This window comes from Ochotona curzoniae, unplaced genomic scaffold (assembly GCF_017591425.1).
Source record: "Ochotona curzoniae isolate NIBS_2020 unplaced genomic scaffold, NIBS_Ocur_1.0 contig_3520, whole genome shotgun sequence".
In the NCBI taxonomy this organism is placed as follows: domain Eukaryota; kingdom Metazoa; phylum Chordata; class Mammalia; order Lagomorpha; family Ochotonidae; genus Ochotona; species Ochotona curzoniae.
In genome coordinates, this window is record NW_024465894.1 from 17,411,353 (window position 1) to 17,428,097 (window position 16,745).

The following is a 16,745-nucleotide window of genomic DNA, read 5'->3' on the forward strand; positions in this document are numbered from 1 at the left end:
GTCTCTCTGTCTCTCCCTCTTTGTGTGTCTCTTTCAAATAAATAAAATGAAATTAAGATTTATATGGCCCAGTACAATGGCTCAGTTGGCTAACCCTATCCCTTCAAGCACTGGTACACATATTTATTTAAAAAAATAAATAAATCTTACTCCCAAATTAAGATTTATGTATTTATTTCTTTGAATAGGGGAGGAGAGAGAGAACAGGATGACACCAATCCAAAAAAAAAAAAAAAGCTGAAGCATCTATATTAATATCAGACAGAAAAATAAAGAAACAAAAAATACTAGCCAGAGAAGATTTTCAAGTAGGGAAAATGACCAGGAAGGAAGAAGGGCAGCATGTGACATAAAAGCAGCCAATTCTCCATAACAATCCATAACATATATACACTTAACAAAATATCAAAACACATACAGCAAAAACTGATAGGAATACAAGGTAAAATAAATGGAAGTATCATTTTTATCTGGAGACTGCAATATGCCACTATCACAAATGGACAAACCCAGCAGGCAGAAAATCAGTAAGAACAGAGCTGGACTGAGCGGCACCATGTATCAACTAGATATGATTAGCATCTATAGACCACATCATCCTACAAGAGAATACACATTCTTCTCAATCTTAGATGGAACATTCACCAGTAATAGGGCCAGCACTGGGTTCAGCACATTAAATGGCTGCCTGCAACACTGGCATCTCAGAGCAGAGGCTGAGTTCAAGTACAAATGTTCTTCTGACCCAGGTACCTGCTTATTTAACTGGGAAAGTAGCAGACAACAGTCTGAGTATGTGGGTCCCTGCTACTCACAGGTAAGACCCAGATGGAATTCCTGGTTCCTAGCTTTGGCCTGGCCCATCCCAGGTTGATGCAGCTACTTGGGGAGTGATCCAGCAGATGGAAGAACTTTCTTGTTCTCTCTCTCTGTAATTATACATTTCAAACAGATAAAATAATTTTTCTAAAAAAAAAAGAGAAAGAAAGAGGGGGCTTGGTGCAATGGCTTAGTGTCTAAATCCTTGCCTTGCATGTGCAGGGACCCTATATTGTCACTGGTTTGTATCCTGGCTGCTCTACTTCCAATCTAGCATCCTCCTTGTGGCCTGGGAAAGCAGTTGAGGATGGTCCAAAGTCTTGGAACCCTGAAACTGCATGGGAGACCCACAGGAAGCTGCTGGCTCCTGGTTTTAGATGGGCTCAGCTCTAGCTATTGTGGCCACTTGGGGAGTGAACCAGCAGTTGGAGGGTCTTTCTGTCTCTCCTTTTCTCTGTAAATGGATCTGCCTTTCCAATAAAAAGAAGTAAATCTTTTTTTTTTTTTTTTGTTTTTGGCCTCTGGGAAAAGACCTTTAATGAATGGAGCGCTGTTGTCAACAATGTCATCAATCCTTGTTATGTGAAAGCATCACTTTGTTTCCAGACAACATTTTCCCTGCTGGCAACAGTAAACATCCTACTGACTTCCAGTCGGGTGAAAGTCACCCCTTGCTCGCCCATGGGGACTTTGGTGACTATGCATCGACTCAGTCTAATGCCTTTCCCTAAGGATGTATAGGAGCAAAGATGAAGAGAGGGTATTCAAAATGAATGGGTGGTGAGTGTGTGAGGCTGGGGACCCTGTTCAGAAGGCACCCACCTGGCATCCCTGCGACCCAGGCTCAGAACTTGAGGGCCGGCCAGTACTTGGGCAGCTTCCTGTCACAGTACTTGTCAAAGCTCAGCTGTACAGCTACCTCCATGGCTTGGGATCTTGGCGGTGGCCTCCCCATACAGCAGTTTCATCTTGGTCTGATGCCGCTTGCCAGGCCTCTCCACTGGGGGCTCTACTGACCAGTGCGAGTAGTAGAGGTCATGGTTGGCATTCACCGTCATCCAGGCACTGCATCCAGCTGCTGTTGCCACTGTCGTTCTGCTCTGTGCTGATCAGTCGTGACAAAGCACTGGCGCAGCTCCTGGGTGATTTCCATATTGCTCAGGTCACATTCTACCTCCCTGTCTGACTCAGTCTCAACCTCTTCCTCCTCCTCTTCCCACACACTTTGTTCTTCTCCTGTGGAGGCCTGGCTCCTACTGCTGTCATAAGGAAGTTGCCCGTAACTTGTAAAATGTGGATCACTGCAGTGGAAGCCCTGTGAGGCCATTCAATGGTCATAGGAGAACTGAGGGTACCCAGCCTCCCCAGTATAAGCACTTTGGGACTGAACCCCAGGAACAGCACCACATAGAACTGAAATAGGACCACACTGCCTTCCTGAGGCATTCTGGTGGCTTCGCATCCAAACCATGGCCTGATGATAATGTCGCCAGCATTTTGCATATACTGGGTGAGAATACCATGAACTAGGAGCATTTGATGCTGACACCTCTACCGTCATCTCTGATTGTCAAAGTCCAAATAGGTGCAGAGCCTCGTGGGTGCGCTGCTTGCAGATCCCAGGCGCTGAGTGAGCAGGGGCTCTGGTTTTTCAGTGGGGAGACCAAAGGGAAACCGAAGAGGAGATAGTTGCTGGGATGACTCAAAAATAAGTTACTATTAAATTTTTAAAAAGGCGGCGGGGGAGGGTAGGAAAAACAGAAATAACTAAAATTAACAGGAGAGGACATTACTATAGAACTCTTGAACATTAAAAGAACAGTAAATGAATGATGTAGACAACATCATGCCCACGGGTTTGATAAGTTTAGATAAAGTGGACCAGTTCCTCAGGAAAGACAATCTGTCAAGAGGAAACAGATAATGAGAATATCGACTAAAGGAATGCAATCAATAACTAAGCTCAGATGAGTTCTACCAAACATTTAGAGGAGAAATATTCTGACTTGCTACCATCTCCTTCAGAAGCTAGAAACTAGAGAATACTCCCAGCTCATCCTAAAAGTCCAGTATTATCCTATAAAAAACAAAGACATTTCCCCCCAAAAGTAAACAAAAACTATAGCTCAGAATCACTCATGAACAAAAATCCAAACATCCTCAACAGAATGTTAGCCAGTCAAGTCTAAGAACACAGTTAACTCCAATACTTCATGGTGAGAAACTACAAGCTTTCTGCTCACATCAACAACCAAGTAAGACTATTCATCCTCACTTCTCCTTTCCAACATTATACTGAAATTCATACCTAAGCAGTAAGACAAGAAATGAAATTACATGCACATAGACTGGGAAGAAAAAAATAAGAATGGTCCTTGTATATAGATGATATGATTGCTCATACAAAAAAAAAAGAACAACTGCAAAACAAACACACAAAAAGTACAAAACATCCTGAAATGGAATAATTACACAAGAGTGCAGAATACAAGGTTCATATACAGAAAGTCTCACTTGCTTATATAGCAGCAATAGATAAGTGAAATTTGAAATTAAAAACATAATGTCACTTACATTAGCAACACAAAAAAATGAAGTACCAAGGTATATATCTGAGATAGAAAGATACATGGTGGTTAAAAAAAAAAAAGATAAAACAGCAGAGAGAAGCAGGGTAGCAGCAGGAAGTGATGCTCTCAGTGTCCATTACAACCACTCGGCCACAGCGGCGCTGGCCAGTTGTTCTTACTGCTTGGGCCCTTACTCAGGGACCTAACTCAGCCCATGCAGACGTGAGGGCCAGAAGACTGTAACATCATAGTAACTGGGGCCAACACAATAGATAAAGGCTGGAATGATGCTCTTTGCTTCTCAAAGGTCCCCGAAAGGAGTAGAGCCTCCTTTTCCTTAAGACTACATCCTTTGTAGACTTTTCCTCCTTCTCTCTATAATTCCCCTTACTTTGCCATAGTGTGATTTCTCAATATGTCACCTGCTTCCTGGGGTTCTTATTTTAGGCACTGGCCCTTGCCCCTGGAATCTGCCTTGGCACCACGGCCACCCCTGCAATGGGAACATGGGTCTCCTGGGACTGCTACCCCTTCCAGCCAGCCTTCCACACATCCTTACTTCCTGGGTCACTTTTTCTTTGAGGTGTGGGTAAGGGTACCTGATTGAGCTCCAGCCATGTGTCCACTCACAGCTCCAGAATCTTAAGTACTGTGTGTTTCCCGTTAAAATTCATAAGTATCTCCAGAAACAAAGGCCCCAAGAAAGCAATGTCTGTTTTGCGTATTATATGAACTGCAACTGGGCCCATCTGGGTGCCTCACATCCCCATCCTGACAGATCCCAGCATCTGGTGCTGAATTCTAAGATCGAAATGTTGCCTTGACTTTGATTTTCCTTTGCTAAGTTCAAGTTCAATTTCCCCAGTGTTCAGAAGAGCCTCAGTGAGCCCAGCTCTAGTAGGTAACCTAAGCTCAGAGGCAGAGTGTTTTAATAATTACCCCATCTCTCCCTTTTTCTTTTCCAGCCAGTTCACTCTGCCTTCTGCTGAGCTCTGAAGTGTAATTCAAAGGTCTGAACTGATTCACTCCTATCCAGTCCAGCTCTCAGCCCAATTAGCCAGTGCTTTGTCCTGAGACTGGGAAGGCAGAAGCTGCTAGGATGTTCCTGCTCAGCTCTCCAGCCAGGCTGCTGGGAGGAGGTGAGCATCTTCATCCAGAGGCAGCAAACACAGCTTTGTAAAGGGCATGGGGAGAGTGCATGGTGGTGGGGTGGGGATGGGGGGTGGCAAGCGAAACACCCCAGAATCCCTACACCCAAACAGGAGACTGGGGGCCAGAGAGGACCTCATGGAAAACTGGATATTCCAGGTGAATCTGAGAGAAACAAGAGGAATTACCTCCACTTATGAGGAAAAAGGTGCCTGCAGGTGCAGGCCAGAAGAGGTCGAGGAAAAAATACATTCAAGACAAGCCCAAGAGCCCCCATCAGCTGTATAGCACTTCTTAGGGAACTGCAGGGCACCTCGCGGATGCCCTAAGAATCTGACACATCCTGCCTAGAAGCAATCCCATGCAAGTCCACCCACAGCAGCCACCGCCCCTTGCCTAGGCTGAGAGTCCATTCTGTAAGCCCACCTCGATCGGCACATACATGAACCATCCAAAGCGCTGCTTCTCCAGATTCTTCAGCTTGATCTCTTACCTCTTTATTGCAGAGGGCAATGGTGATGGGAAGGAAGCATTGCATACGAGGAGAGGGTTTGGTAGCTGACGCGCTTCATGGCAGGGCTGGATGGAGGGTCCATCAGATTTTTCAGGGAGAAGCCCCAGGAGTCGTGACTACAGGTCTTGCCTCTGGGCTGGTTCAACGTCTTCATGATCTGTTCCATTGCCTGTGAACACAGGGGATCATGGCTAAGCCTGGATGTGAACGCTCCAGAGCTGGGGTGGCCTAGGAAGCCATCACTCAAGGCAAAGCCCTTGATTAACTATGCTAGCTCAATTTCCCACCCTTCTGCTTTGCTGCCACCCTGGTCACTAAATCTAGAACACTGCGACTCAAGTTTCCCAGGGATTAAATCCCTTGGAGGTGTCTTAGGGTGGGACTGATGGCCTAGGGCAAAACTGTCATGTGACAAACACTCTCAATCAACCCCTGTGCTTTTGACACTGTGCTTTCCCCGCCATCACCACCTCAACATCCAGTTTTGCCCATTCCCAAGGTTTCTGGCCATTCTGGGGTAAACTGGATGTTCTTTCATAGATGACTCCATTCTAGCAATGTACTTGAGCTTTCTCCTCCCAGCCATCCTAGTTCTGGTCTTTGTGTGCAATGTTTCTGAGGTAGTACTGTCATTGGTTTTGTCAAAGACAGAAAGGTTGTATCAACAACACGTCCTCCGTGTTGCCAGGAGTGGATTTAATACCAAGAGAAGAGGACAGAAGCAAGACTTGGGCATCCTTGAATACAGGGGCCTTCAAAAAGTTCAGGAAAAAATAGTTATAAGATACTTAAATTGTTTATGAACTTTTTGAGGCCCTCTTATATACGTAATCCTATTGAACTCTATACTTCAAAATGGTTATGCTGATTCATTTTATATTTTTTTAAATTAAGACGGGGGTGAGCACTTGGCCTAGGGGGATCAGTACTGAAGGTGGGAACCTCACATCCCTCTACCAGAAAACTAGGGTTTATGTCCCAGATCCAATCCTAGTTCCAGCTTCCTTCTAATGCACACTGAAAGCAGCATTTGGATAGCCTAAATGTTTAGGTCCCTGCCATTCATGCCAGAGACCCAGATTGAGTTTTCCTGGCTGTTGCTGGAATTTGGGATGTGAATCAGTAGGTGAGAGCTGTCCTTGTCTGTGGCTGTTTTTCTCTGACTCTTAAAAAACACAAATGGGGTATGGAGGGAGGGGCAAAAAAACCTACAAACAATACATACATAAATCCTAAAGCAAATCTTTAAGGGTATATGCATTTTGAAAAGCAAACTCAACAAACCTCTTCCTTTTAAACCTAATTAGATTGAGAACGTGACCATTTTCATTCTTTCTACACAGTATGTGGAAACCAAAGCAAAAACCAGGGAGAGGGGTGCTTCTCCATGTGGTTCCTGCATCAGAAGCACCAGACATTACTTGGAAACTTACTGGAAAATCCAATTCTACCCCAAACCCACTAAGTCAGAAGCTGTCAGACTGGGATCCAGCAAGCTGTGTTTTCAGATGCCTTCTGGGATTCAAAATTCAGTGTTGGCATTGTGACAGTTGAGAACAGCTTGGGTTTATGAACCACTCGTGTTGACAAGAAGGGGAGGAGACTGAAGGAAGTCCCGCATGGCCTGAGCATCAAAGGGAAGTCCTAACTGCATGCCCCGGAGAAAGGCAAAGGAAACCAGAGCAGGAAGAGAAGTAACCTCCATCCACTCCCAGCTGACCTGAGCAAAGTACTGTGCCTGCCAGCTTACACACTTAATCCCATGTGACCAACACAGTTTCCATGGCAAGAAATCACGATAGCCTCTGGTTTACAAAAAAGAAAAACTGGGTTGGAAACAGGCATTTATTCAGCCTGGTGGTTAAGATGCCTGTATCCCACATCAGAGTGCTCAGTGGTGGGGGAGGGGTGTTACAATTCCTGGCTCTAACTCCTAACTCCAGCCTTCCCTGTGTAAAGAGATGCTGGAGGCAATGGTGATGGCTCAAGTAGCTGGGTTTCTACCACCCACATGCAAAACCTGAACTGAGGTCTCAACCCTGGGCTCTGGTACCCTCAATGAGGAGTTTGGGGGCTGAACTAGCAGATGGAAGCTCTCTCTTTCTCTTCTCCCTCAAAGAAAATCCAAAAAGAAAGGAAAACCAAGGCTTAGGGAAAGTTAGGTAATATGAGTAATGAAGAAGGATTTCAACCAAGATCTGCCCGAATCCTTGCTCCCTTTTTCCACAGCTCTTTAAAAATTAACGTCACTAGTTATGGAAGACCAGAGAAAAGAAAATTTCTGCTTAATAGAACCCTATTCACCCTCCAAAGTAGGACTCTTGCTGCCACTTCTGGGAAGTCTTCCAGGAATACCTTACTCAAATTTAATCTTCCCATAGCACTTTGCACATATTGTAGAATTTCTCACATCTTTATTCCCAGGATTCCTCAAAAATACCTGGTAATTGTCTTGTCCTGTTTTCTTTTACTGGGCTGTCCTGTCTTGTCCTGTTTTCTTTTACTGGGCTGAATATCACAGAGTAACTTAAAAAGAAAAAAAATTGTATTTAGCTCATAGTTCAAAAGCCCAAATACATGGAGCCAGCATCAGCCCACTGTCTGGCAAGGGGCCTCTTGCCATATCATACCGCAGCATGGGACTTCGTCAGAATGAACCTGCTGGAAGGGATCTCCACAGTGCAACCAAAGCCACTCCTCAACCAATAATTCACTAATTAACCCCATAATCCACTAATCCATGGATGGATAAATCCGTTCATAAAGGTAGAGGCCACAGGATTCAATCACATACCTCTAATCCGCTTCTCAAATATCACTCACATAGAAAAGCTGTGGACTACACGTCCCAGGTATGGAATTTGGGGGCTACATTCAAGCCATGGCAACACCAATCAACAAATATAAACCCCAACCTAGGCTCATACCTGACACACAAGATTAACTGGAAATGGACCAAGGTCTAGAACACAATACAAGCCAATGAAACCTTCAGGAAAATGTTGGCTAGAATATCTGGCATGGTGGGCTAGATGAAAAATTCCTAGATTTGACGTCAAAACGTGATCCAGATAAGAAAGTGGATAATGTGGATCAAAGTGAAAATCTTTGGCTCTGATAAAGACCCTGTGAAGAGAGCAGTAACATTCAGAGAAAATATTGGCAAACCACACACCTGACAAAGCTGCTGTTCTCCAGAATATATAAACGCAAGGGTCCCAAGGCATCCCCAGGCCTTGCTTTGGAAAGCCCTGAACTAGCATTTTGACTGGTTCACACGTGTGCTCAAGGAGCTCCAATGGAAGAGAAGCTGGTTCAGTCTCTAGTATAGAGCCTGTGACAAAGCTGATACCCAATAAATATTTGATGGCCTACTGGAATATTCATGAGAATGACTTGTTTGCAGAGACACAGGGAGCGCCCATTTAGTTGACAGCATGTTGCTTTGGACATCTAGTTCTGAGTCAGAATAAAGGTCAGCATGTTCTGCTTTGGCTTGGACCCACAGAACAAACATTGTTCTGAGGAGGCAAAAGGCTCTTGAGGGCATGAAACCTGGGATGTAATGATCGAGTGGCCTTTTCAGAAAGGACTTCCTGTGTCACAACTTCTCACAAGCCTTGACCTTGAAGCAGCCACACACTCTTCAGGCCCAGCATGGACCTGGGCTTAATGGGTTATGCAGAGAAATCACAAAACGATTTCTCCTGATTTACAATTTTCACCATATCCCTAACACCCCCAAGTCCATCTACAGCGCACCTGCCTGTAGTCAGCCTTAGTCCGCTTGGTCCACAGCTACTGTAGGGAGAGGAAAAGGATTTCAGGCTACCAGTTCAGATTACTCATGCCTTCTGAATTCTCAGAGTAGACATCGGAGCCCCATTCCGCATGGGAAAAAGCAAATGCTGACTTAAACTGCCAGTGAAAACACATGTGTTGCTATCTTCTACATGTCAGACAGGGAGCCAGACTAGGGGAATGTTCCAGAATGCTCACACCCAGCTGCTGCCTCAGAGTTCCAGACCACAAGAGAAAAACTGAACCCGGAGGTGGCAATCCTGTGAGGGAATGAGCAGCCTAGGGAAGCAGCAGCACCAGCAGCTCTCCTAGGATAGGGGTAAAGGGTTGCATTTGACTTTGTCCTTGAAAGGAAGGCAGAGATGTTGCTAGGTAGATGGAGGACAGCCCACTGGAAGGTGCTGTATGGGGGGGAGGGGGTGTCAGCAAGCTCAATGCAGACCTAAAACAACAAGGACCACAAAAAAAATGAAAGTTTCTTCTCTTCTATAACTGGAGCTGTCCTGTGTATTCTTTGGTTCCCATAGTGACCCTGAGATGTTAGGAATCCCAAGTCCTTCTTTACCTGAGGGCCATTGTGTCTGCTTGCATGATCCAAAACCACCACCTCAGGATTCCAGCCAGTGCAAGAGGGGACGGGGGAAGAGTAAGTATGCTGTTTCCTTCGAAGGATGCAATTCAGGAAGTGCACACTTCACCAATGTGCATGCCCCATAGGTGGAGACATAACTGCAAGGGAGCCTCCAGAAACGCAACTGAAGCGAGTGTCTGTTGTTCTAGAAGTACTTGAGAGCCAGCTAGAAGTTTCCCCCGCCCACAAACAAGAGAGGAGAAAATAAGGGAGTTAAGTAGTAAAGGTGGGCTGGGACACCAGAGGCAGAGGGACCACGAATACCTGTAGACTTTGTTCTGTAAGTCAGTGGCTCTCAAATTTGATTGTGCATCAGTTCTACCTGATTTGTCGGGAAAGAGAACTTGTAAAGAAACCCCAGGATACTGGGTCTCAGCCTAGAGGGTCTGATCCCCTAGGTGTTTGAAGAGTCCCCAGATACACATTTCTAACTGGTCTCCGGGTACTGTTGGCTCAGGAACCCTGAGAAATATTCAGCCCCAAAGTTCTGAAGAGCCAGGAGGTATCTGCTCTTCTGAAAGCCACAGCTAGTGTGTGAAAGAGAACAGGCTGTACTGAAGCTTCCCCTGGCACTTATACTTCACACCCTCTCTGTCCTCCCTGTTCCTGAGAAATTGCATGCCAGGAAAGCAGGGAAGACAAAGAAGCTGCCAGGCCAGCCTCTTGAGGGTCCCTCCCTACTTCCTGGCAGGGCTGATGGCACCAGGCTGTCTGGACCTGTCATTTTTATTTTTATTTTTTTGTTTTTAAAAAGTCATCAATTGAGACATAGAGATATAGGAGAGTGTGCATGTGCACACAAACACACACACACACACACACACACACACACACACACACACAGTTTGCATAACTTGGTTGATTCCTCAATGCCCACCATGGCCAACAGCTGTGAACCCAATCCACATCTTCTACACGGATGGTAAGGATCCAGGCACTTGGGTCTTAACCTGCTGCCTCACAGAGCACCTTAGCAGGAAGCTGGAATTGGGAGCAGAGCCAGAATTTGAAACCAGGTCCAGTAATATGAGACACAGAGCTCCAAATTGCATCTTAACAGTTAGGCCAAACACCTACCCACATTCTCACTGTTTGCTTTGTGTGCACCCTGGAAAGTGGGGTGCTGCCCCTGCACCCAAATTTCTCTATCAATACCATGAGGGCCATTTACCTCCCTAAGGTGTCAAAGACTGTCAAATGACACAGATTAAAAAGTCAGATGAGGTCTTGTGGTGGTGGCACTCAAGTATTCACTAGGCTAAGACCTGCAGATTAAATTGGCATGATCTCTAGAAGGCAATGTAACGATCAAACCAACACTTAACACGCCTCCACTTGTTTGCCTGCTAGTTCCATGTCCAGGAACTGAGCCCACTGATAAACTCAGGTTTAGGTACAAAAGATAACCTTAACCCATGAACATCATTTACTTTGCAAGAAATGAGAAATAACTTAAATGCCATGTATAGAGACCATGTAAATAAATCATGGCACATCCAAAAATGCTAATAATGCACAGTTCTGAAAGATATTAAGTTAGATCTATATAAGCACATTTGGGATAATTTCTGATATACACATATATGATATATGCATTCATATATTTTAAAAGAAAATGTCATAGACAATTCAATCTGTGGGGTTTGAGTAAACAAAAATTAAACAAATCAAAACAAAAATAATTTGAGAACAAAAAAAACCCAACTCACAACAGGTTCTGAGACCTCACATCAACAACATGATCCATCAACATTTATAAAAATATGAAAATAAAGGGTTGGGATCATTTAATTGGTTAATTGGCTGCAAACTCTCGCAATTAACAAAGGCTCAGCTGCTGTAATTAACTGGATATTGGTTTGGTCTGTTAGGTTCAGTACAAGAGCTTAATAGAAGTCAGTGGCCTGCTATCTTTTCTAAGATTTATTTTTATTTACTTGTAAGGTAGTGTGTGTGTGTGTGTGTGTGTGTGTGTGTGTGTGTGTGTGTGTGTGTGTGTGTGTGTGCATGTGAGTGTGTGAGTGTGTGAAGGGGGAGAGATGGAGGGAAAGAGGGAGGGAGGGAGGGAGAGAGAGAGAGAGGAGAGAAAAAGAGAGAGAGAGGGAAAGAGAGAGAGAGATTGAGCCAGGTTGGGGCTGATGCTAGGAGCCCAGAACTCCATCTAGGTCTACCATGTGAGTAGCTGGAGATGAGATATTTGGGTCACCTGCCACTGCCTTCCAAGCACATTAGCTGGATTAGAAATACAGCAACTGGGACTCAAACTGACACTTCAGTTTGGGATATTGGTTTTACAAACAAAAGGCTTAATCCACCACACCACAATACTGCTCCCCCTTACAAAATTCATGTAATCTATCTATCTATCCATCCATTTATCTTATCTATCCATCTATCTGCATACAGCAGTCATTGTTGTGACATGTGACCATTTGGCAAATACATATGTACATGATACACAGATGTACACTGGTACACATACAGGCAGGGCATGTCTGTAAAAATTATAGAAACAGTTTACCTTTCAGGACAAGGACTGGAACAGAGGCCCAGGCTGTGAAGGAAACTTGCTTCTTGCTATAACCCTGTGCTTACTTGTTTGTTTACACTGTTGAGTGTGAGTTACTTATATACACAAACACCCCAGCAGGGCTGGCAGCTCTGCCTACTTTCTCTCATGAAATCTTCAGAATAATCTAGCAGGTAAGTACTCTTGGTATCCCAGCACAAGCACGGGAAGTTACTTGGATGGGGAGAGGCAGACAGGATAATGCAAGCAACCCTGATGTGTAGAGCTGCCAATTGCTGTGTTGTAAATGCTCCCGCCAAGTTTTATTTCACAGTGCCAGCATGCTGTCAGGGAGCAGAGTTGGAGAGAAATTGTACTGTCAGGCCTTAGTCGGAGCTGGGGACCTCACACTCCAGGCAGATGCCCTTGATTTTTCCCGTCACGCCTGAAAGAGTTGCTTTTCAAGAAGAAACTCAATGTAGGCAAATGCTTTAGGACATAGGAGCTGCTTCTGGGGCCTTTCTAGATAGATCCTGAATTTATTATAGTATTGAACAGCCTGCCTTGTTTTGCCATGATTTTGAAACACAGAAATTAAAATTAAGTATCAGGGCTTTGTATTTGCAAATTGCTTTGTTATTTTCTTTATGAAATACCACACAGAGCTATACAACCATAAGGCAATAAAAGAATACTAAATTAATCACCATTAGCATTCTGTCAAGATAGCTCTACATTTGTAGGATAAGCCAGCAATTTAAATTAGAATGGTAGTTTAGAAGGGTTCTTGGAGTTTTCCCGGAAGAAGGGAAAGGGGCAGGGAAATCAAACAGAATTTGATTTAAAAAAAAAGATTTACTTATTTATCTGATAGAGAGAGGTCTTCCACCCGCTGATTCACTCCTCAAGTGACAGTAATGCCAGGGCTGGGTCAGGCTAAAGCCCGGAGCCAGGAGCTTCTTCCAAGTCTGCAATGGGGGTACACAGGTCCAAGGACTTGTGCCATCGTTTGCTATTTTCCCAGGTGCATTCGCAGGGAGCTGGACCCCAAGAGAAGCTGCTGGGACTTGAATTGGGACTGTTATGGGTTGCTGGCACTACAGCAGCTTCACTCGCTGAGCCACAAGGCCAGCCCCAACACAGAAATTCTTAAGGCTGTAGATAAAATAATTCAGGGTCTACATGTAGTATCTAACTTCTTATTTTAGAAAGACAGTTTGAAACTTATTTAGAAATGCTGAGGTTTTTTTTTTTTCCTCTCTCCCAGTTCAAAAACAATTTTCTTCTGTCTTCTCTTGAATATCCATGATCTCAGGATTCTGTTTTCACGGAAAAAGCTTTCTGTGTCATCAGCACACTTTCTAGGTCACATCATTTTCTCTCCCACCTAAACTGTGACCCAGCACTTTTTAAGTCCTTACAGCTTGCTGCCATTGAACTGTTTTATCCTCGAAGTCCCCGTGCATTTAATGTTAGGGTAGACTGTTTTCTATCCCTCCTCTAGGTCTGCCCGTGCAACACAACGGTCTCACAGTTCACTCACACAAAGCTGTTGGCCATCCTGTTTGTTAAGTCCCACAAGGAGCCCTAGGATAGACCCCAGGTAGGGACCTCACTTTTATAGCAAGCATTATTTGCGTTCCTTTTTTTTTTTCAAATTATAAAATATTTACTTATTGTCTTCACTTGCTGCCTACAAGATCTGCATTGGCAGGAAAGCTACAGCCAGGAACCAGAGCTGAGAACTGAACCCAGGCACTTCCATATGGGATGCAGGTGTCTTCTTTTTTTTTTTAAGACTTATTTTCTTTATTATTGAAAGGCAGTTACAGAAAGAGAAAGGCAGAGAGTGAGAGAGGAAGAGAAAGAGATCTTCTACTTTCTGATTCACTTCCCAAATGGTTGCAATGGATGGGGCTGAGCCAGGCCACAGCTAGGAACCAGGAGTTACATCTAGGTGATCCATGAGGGCTGCAGAGGCCCAAACACTTGGACCACCTTCTGCTGCTTTTCCCAGGAGCTGAAACAGAAGTGGAGCACCCAGGCCATGAATCAGGACCCATATGGGATGCTGGTGTCACAGGCAGCAGCTTTATTCTTTATGCAACAACACTAGTCTCGTGTGTGCATGTATTTACACATTTATTTTATTTGAAATACAGAGAGAGACAGAAATCCTCTTTCCAAGTCCCCCACTATGGGTAGCAAGGGCTAAATACTTGGGCCATCTTGTGTGCTGCTTTCCAGGCACATTAGCAGGAGCTGGAGCAGAAGCAGAGCATTGGGACTCAAGCCAGAGCTTTGGTATGAGACGCCAGAGTGACAAGTAACAGTTTCATCTGCTGCCCACAATGCCAGCCCCTCACCTCATTTATTAAGCATGACAAATATGCCTACACAAATCTGTGTGGTTGGCACTACCCCCACTTGACAAGTAAGTTGAAACAGGCAAGGTGACCTAGTCAAGGTGCCCAGCAAGTGGCAGAGCTGAAGCCCAACTCATAAGTCCAGTGGCCAGCATTGTAGCATAGTGGGTAAGCCCATTGTCTATAGTGCTTAGCATGTCAGATGGCACTGGTTCAATTCCTGGCTGTTCCTCCTGGCTGTTCCAATCCAGCTCCCTGCTAGTGCCCCTGGGAAGGCAGCAGAAGATGGCCCTAGTGCTTGGGCTCCTGCCACTCATGTGAGAGACCCATATGGAGGTTCTGGCTCCTGGTTTCAGCTTGATTCAGTCCCAGCAATTGCAACCATTTGGTGGAGTGAACCAAAAGATGAAAAATCTCTTTCTCCCACTTCTCCCCCTCATTGTCTTTCAATAAATAAATTATTGTCTTTCAAATAAATAAATCTAAAAAACAAGCCAAAAAAAAAACTTTCTCTGTTCAAGCTGATCCCCTCCAGTAGTTGCTTCTTTGCAATTATCTTATTATGAAAAAATGGGAGAGTCACCTTGTAGTTGAGTCAAGCCTAGCATGAGCCCACAGAGATGTGACTTCTGATTGGAATCGTTGTTATTGCTGATGCTCTATGCTATCAAGATGGTTCTGTCTAAGCCGGGCTCTTGGGTTGTGTTCTTTTTTTTTTTTGTCTTTATTTATTTATTTATTTATTTTTATTACATTGCATCATGCGACACAGTTTTACAGGCACTGGGATTCCCCCGTCCCCAAAACCTGCTTCCCCCCCCCCCATGGTGGATTCTTCCATCTTGTTGCATTTTGGGTTGTGCTCTTCCAAACACTTTCCTGGGTTAGATCTCTCTGATCTTTCACTTTCTAGTTGTGTGACATTGGGCAAGCTGCCTCACCTCTCTGTATCCTCGGAGAAACCTGTTTGAAACATACAGCTAACAATAGCAGCTCACCGGGCTAAGGACTTGGTCAGTTGGTATATGTGAGAAGCGTGTGACACAACACCTGGAAGGGGCTCCTGGAATGTAAATGCTGATTACTTTGTGCTACATCAAGCACACTCACTTATCCCGGCATCCCCAACTCGCACGCAGGGCCTCACATCTGGTATTGGAAATGTTTGTTGAGCCCACGATCATTTCTACGGAGAAAGATAGCAAGAGTGTAATGCTTGGGGCCCAACAGCAGAAAGAGGATGGCTCTTGAGTGCTGACAGCTGTGGTTCAAGCCTCACTTCTCCCTGGCAACTAAAATCTAAAGCAAAACCAGAGTCACAAAACTACAGAAGGCTACAGTTTGGAAATTTCTTTCTTTGCATCCTCACCAGATCCTGCGTTCCTCTATGACAGTAAATGGGTTTGTTCATCTCAGTCTCCAAACCAGTCAACCAGAGCAGCTTACTCAAGGAGCAGCTAAGTAATGAGGAACATTCTACATTATAATGTATCACAGGTTGGGCTTCTCTCATCTAAAAACCCAAAATGCTCCCGAATCCTAAACTATTTTAAGAGCCAACACAATGTCACAAGCAGAAAATTCCACAACGGTTCTCATGGCATGGGCCCCAATTAAAACACACACATACTGACAGTATTGTGCAAAATTACCTTCAGGGCATGTGTTAAGACAGGAAACATAAACCAATTTCATGCCTTTACTTGGGTCCCATTCCCAAGATATCTCATTATGTATAGGCACACAAGCCCAAGATTTGAAAAACATTCTAAATCTGAAACACTTCTGGGCCCAAACATTTTGGATAAGAAATATTCAACCTGAATGTGCATGTTTTAACTGGATCTTGTTGTGTTTTTTTTTTAATACCCACAAAAAAATTTTTTTTAATGAATACCGGGCCCAGTCCTCACTTTGAATGGGAGAGAGCCAGGATCCCATATGGGTGGCAGTTCTAATCCCAGTGGCCCCACTTCTCATCCAGCTCCCTGACTGTGGCCTGGGAAAGCAGCTGAGGACATCTCAAACTTTTGATATTCTGCTCCCACATGGGGGACCCAAAAGAAGCTCCTGGCTCCTGGCTTCGGATTGGCTCAGCTCCGGTCATTGTGACTGCTTGGGGAGTGAATCATCGGATACAAGGTCTTCCTGTCTCCTCCTCTCTATATATCTGCCTTTCCAATAAAAATAAATAAATCTTTTTTAAAAAAATGAATACCCACACAAAAAGAATGTGACTCATACAAAATGGTGGCAGACATAGAAGACTTGCCCAGAGATTCCTTGGCATCCAGACGCTTAGTTATCCAAGTGTTTCCTTTATGCACCCATAACCTGACATGGAAACACAAAGGCTACACTGCAGCATGGCTTGGGATCATGAGCT

At 44.5% G+C, this 16,745-nt stretch overlaps 1 pseudogene; it reads right to left on the minus strand.

Annotated features, from left to right (window-relative positions):
* Positions 1-1,642: 1,642 nt before the first annotated feature.
* On the minus strand, positions 1,643-2,380 carry LOC121157226 (annotated as a pseudogene).
* Positions 2,381-16,745: the final 14,365 nt, after the last annotated feature.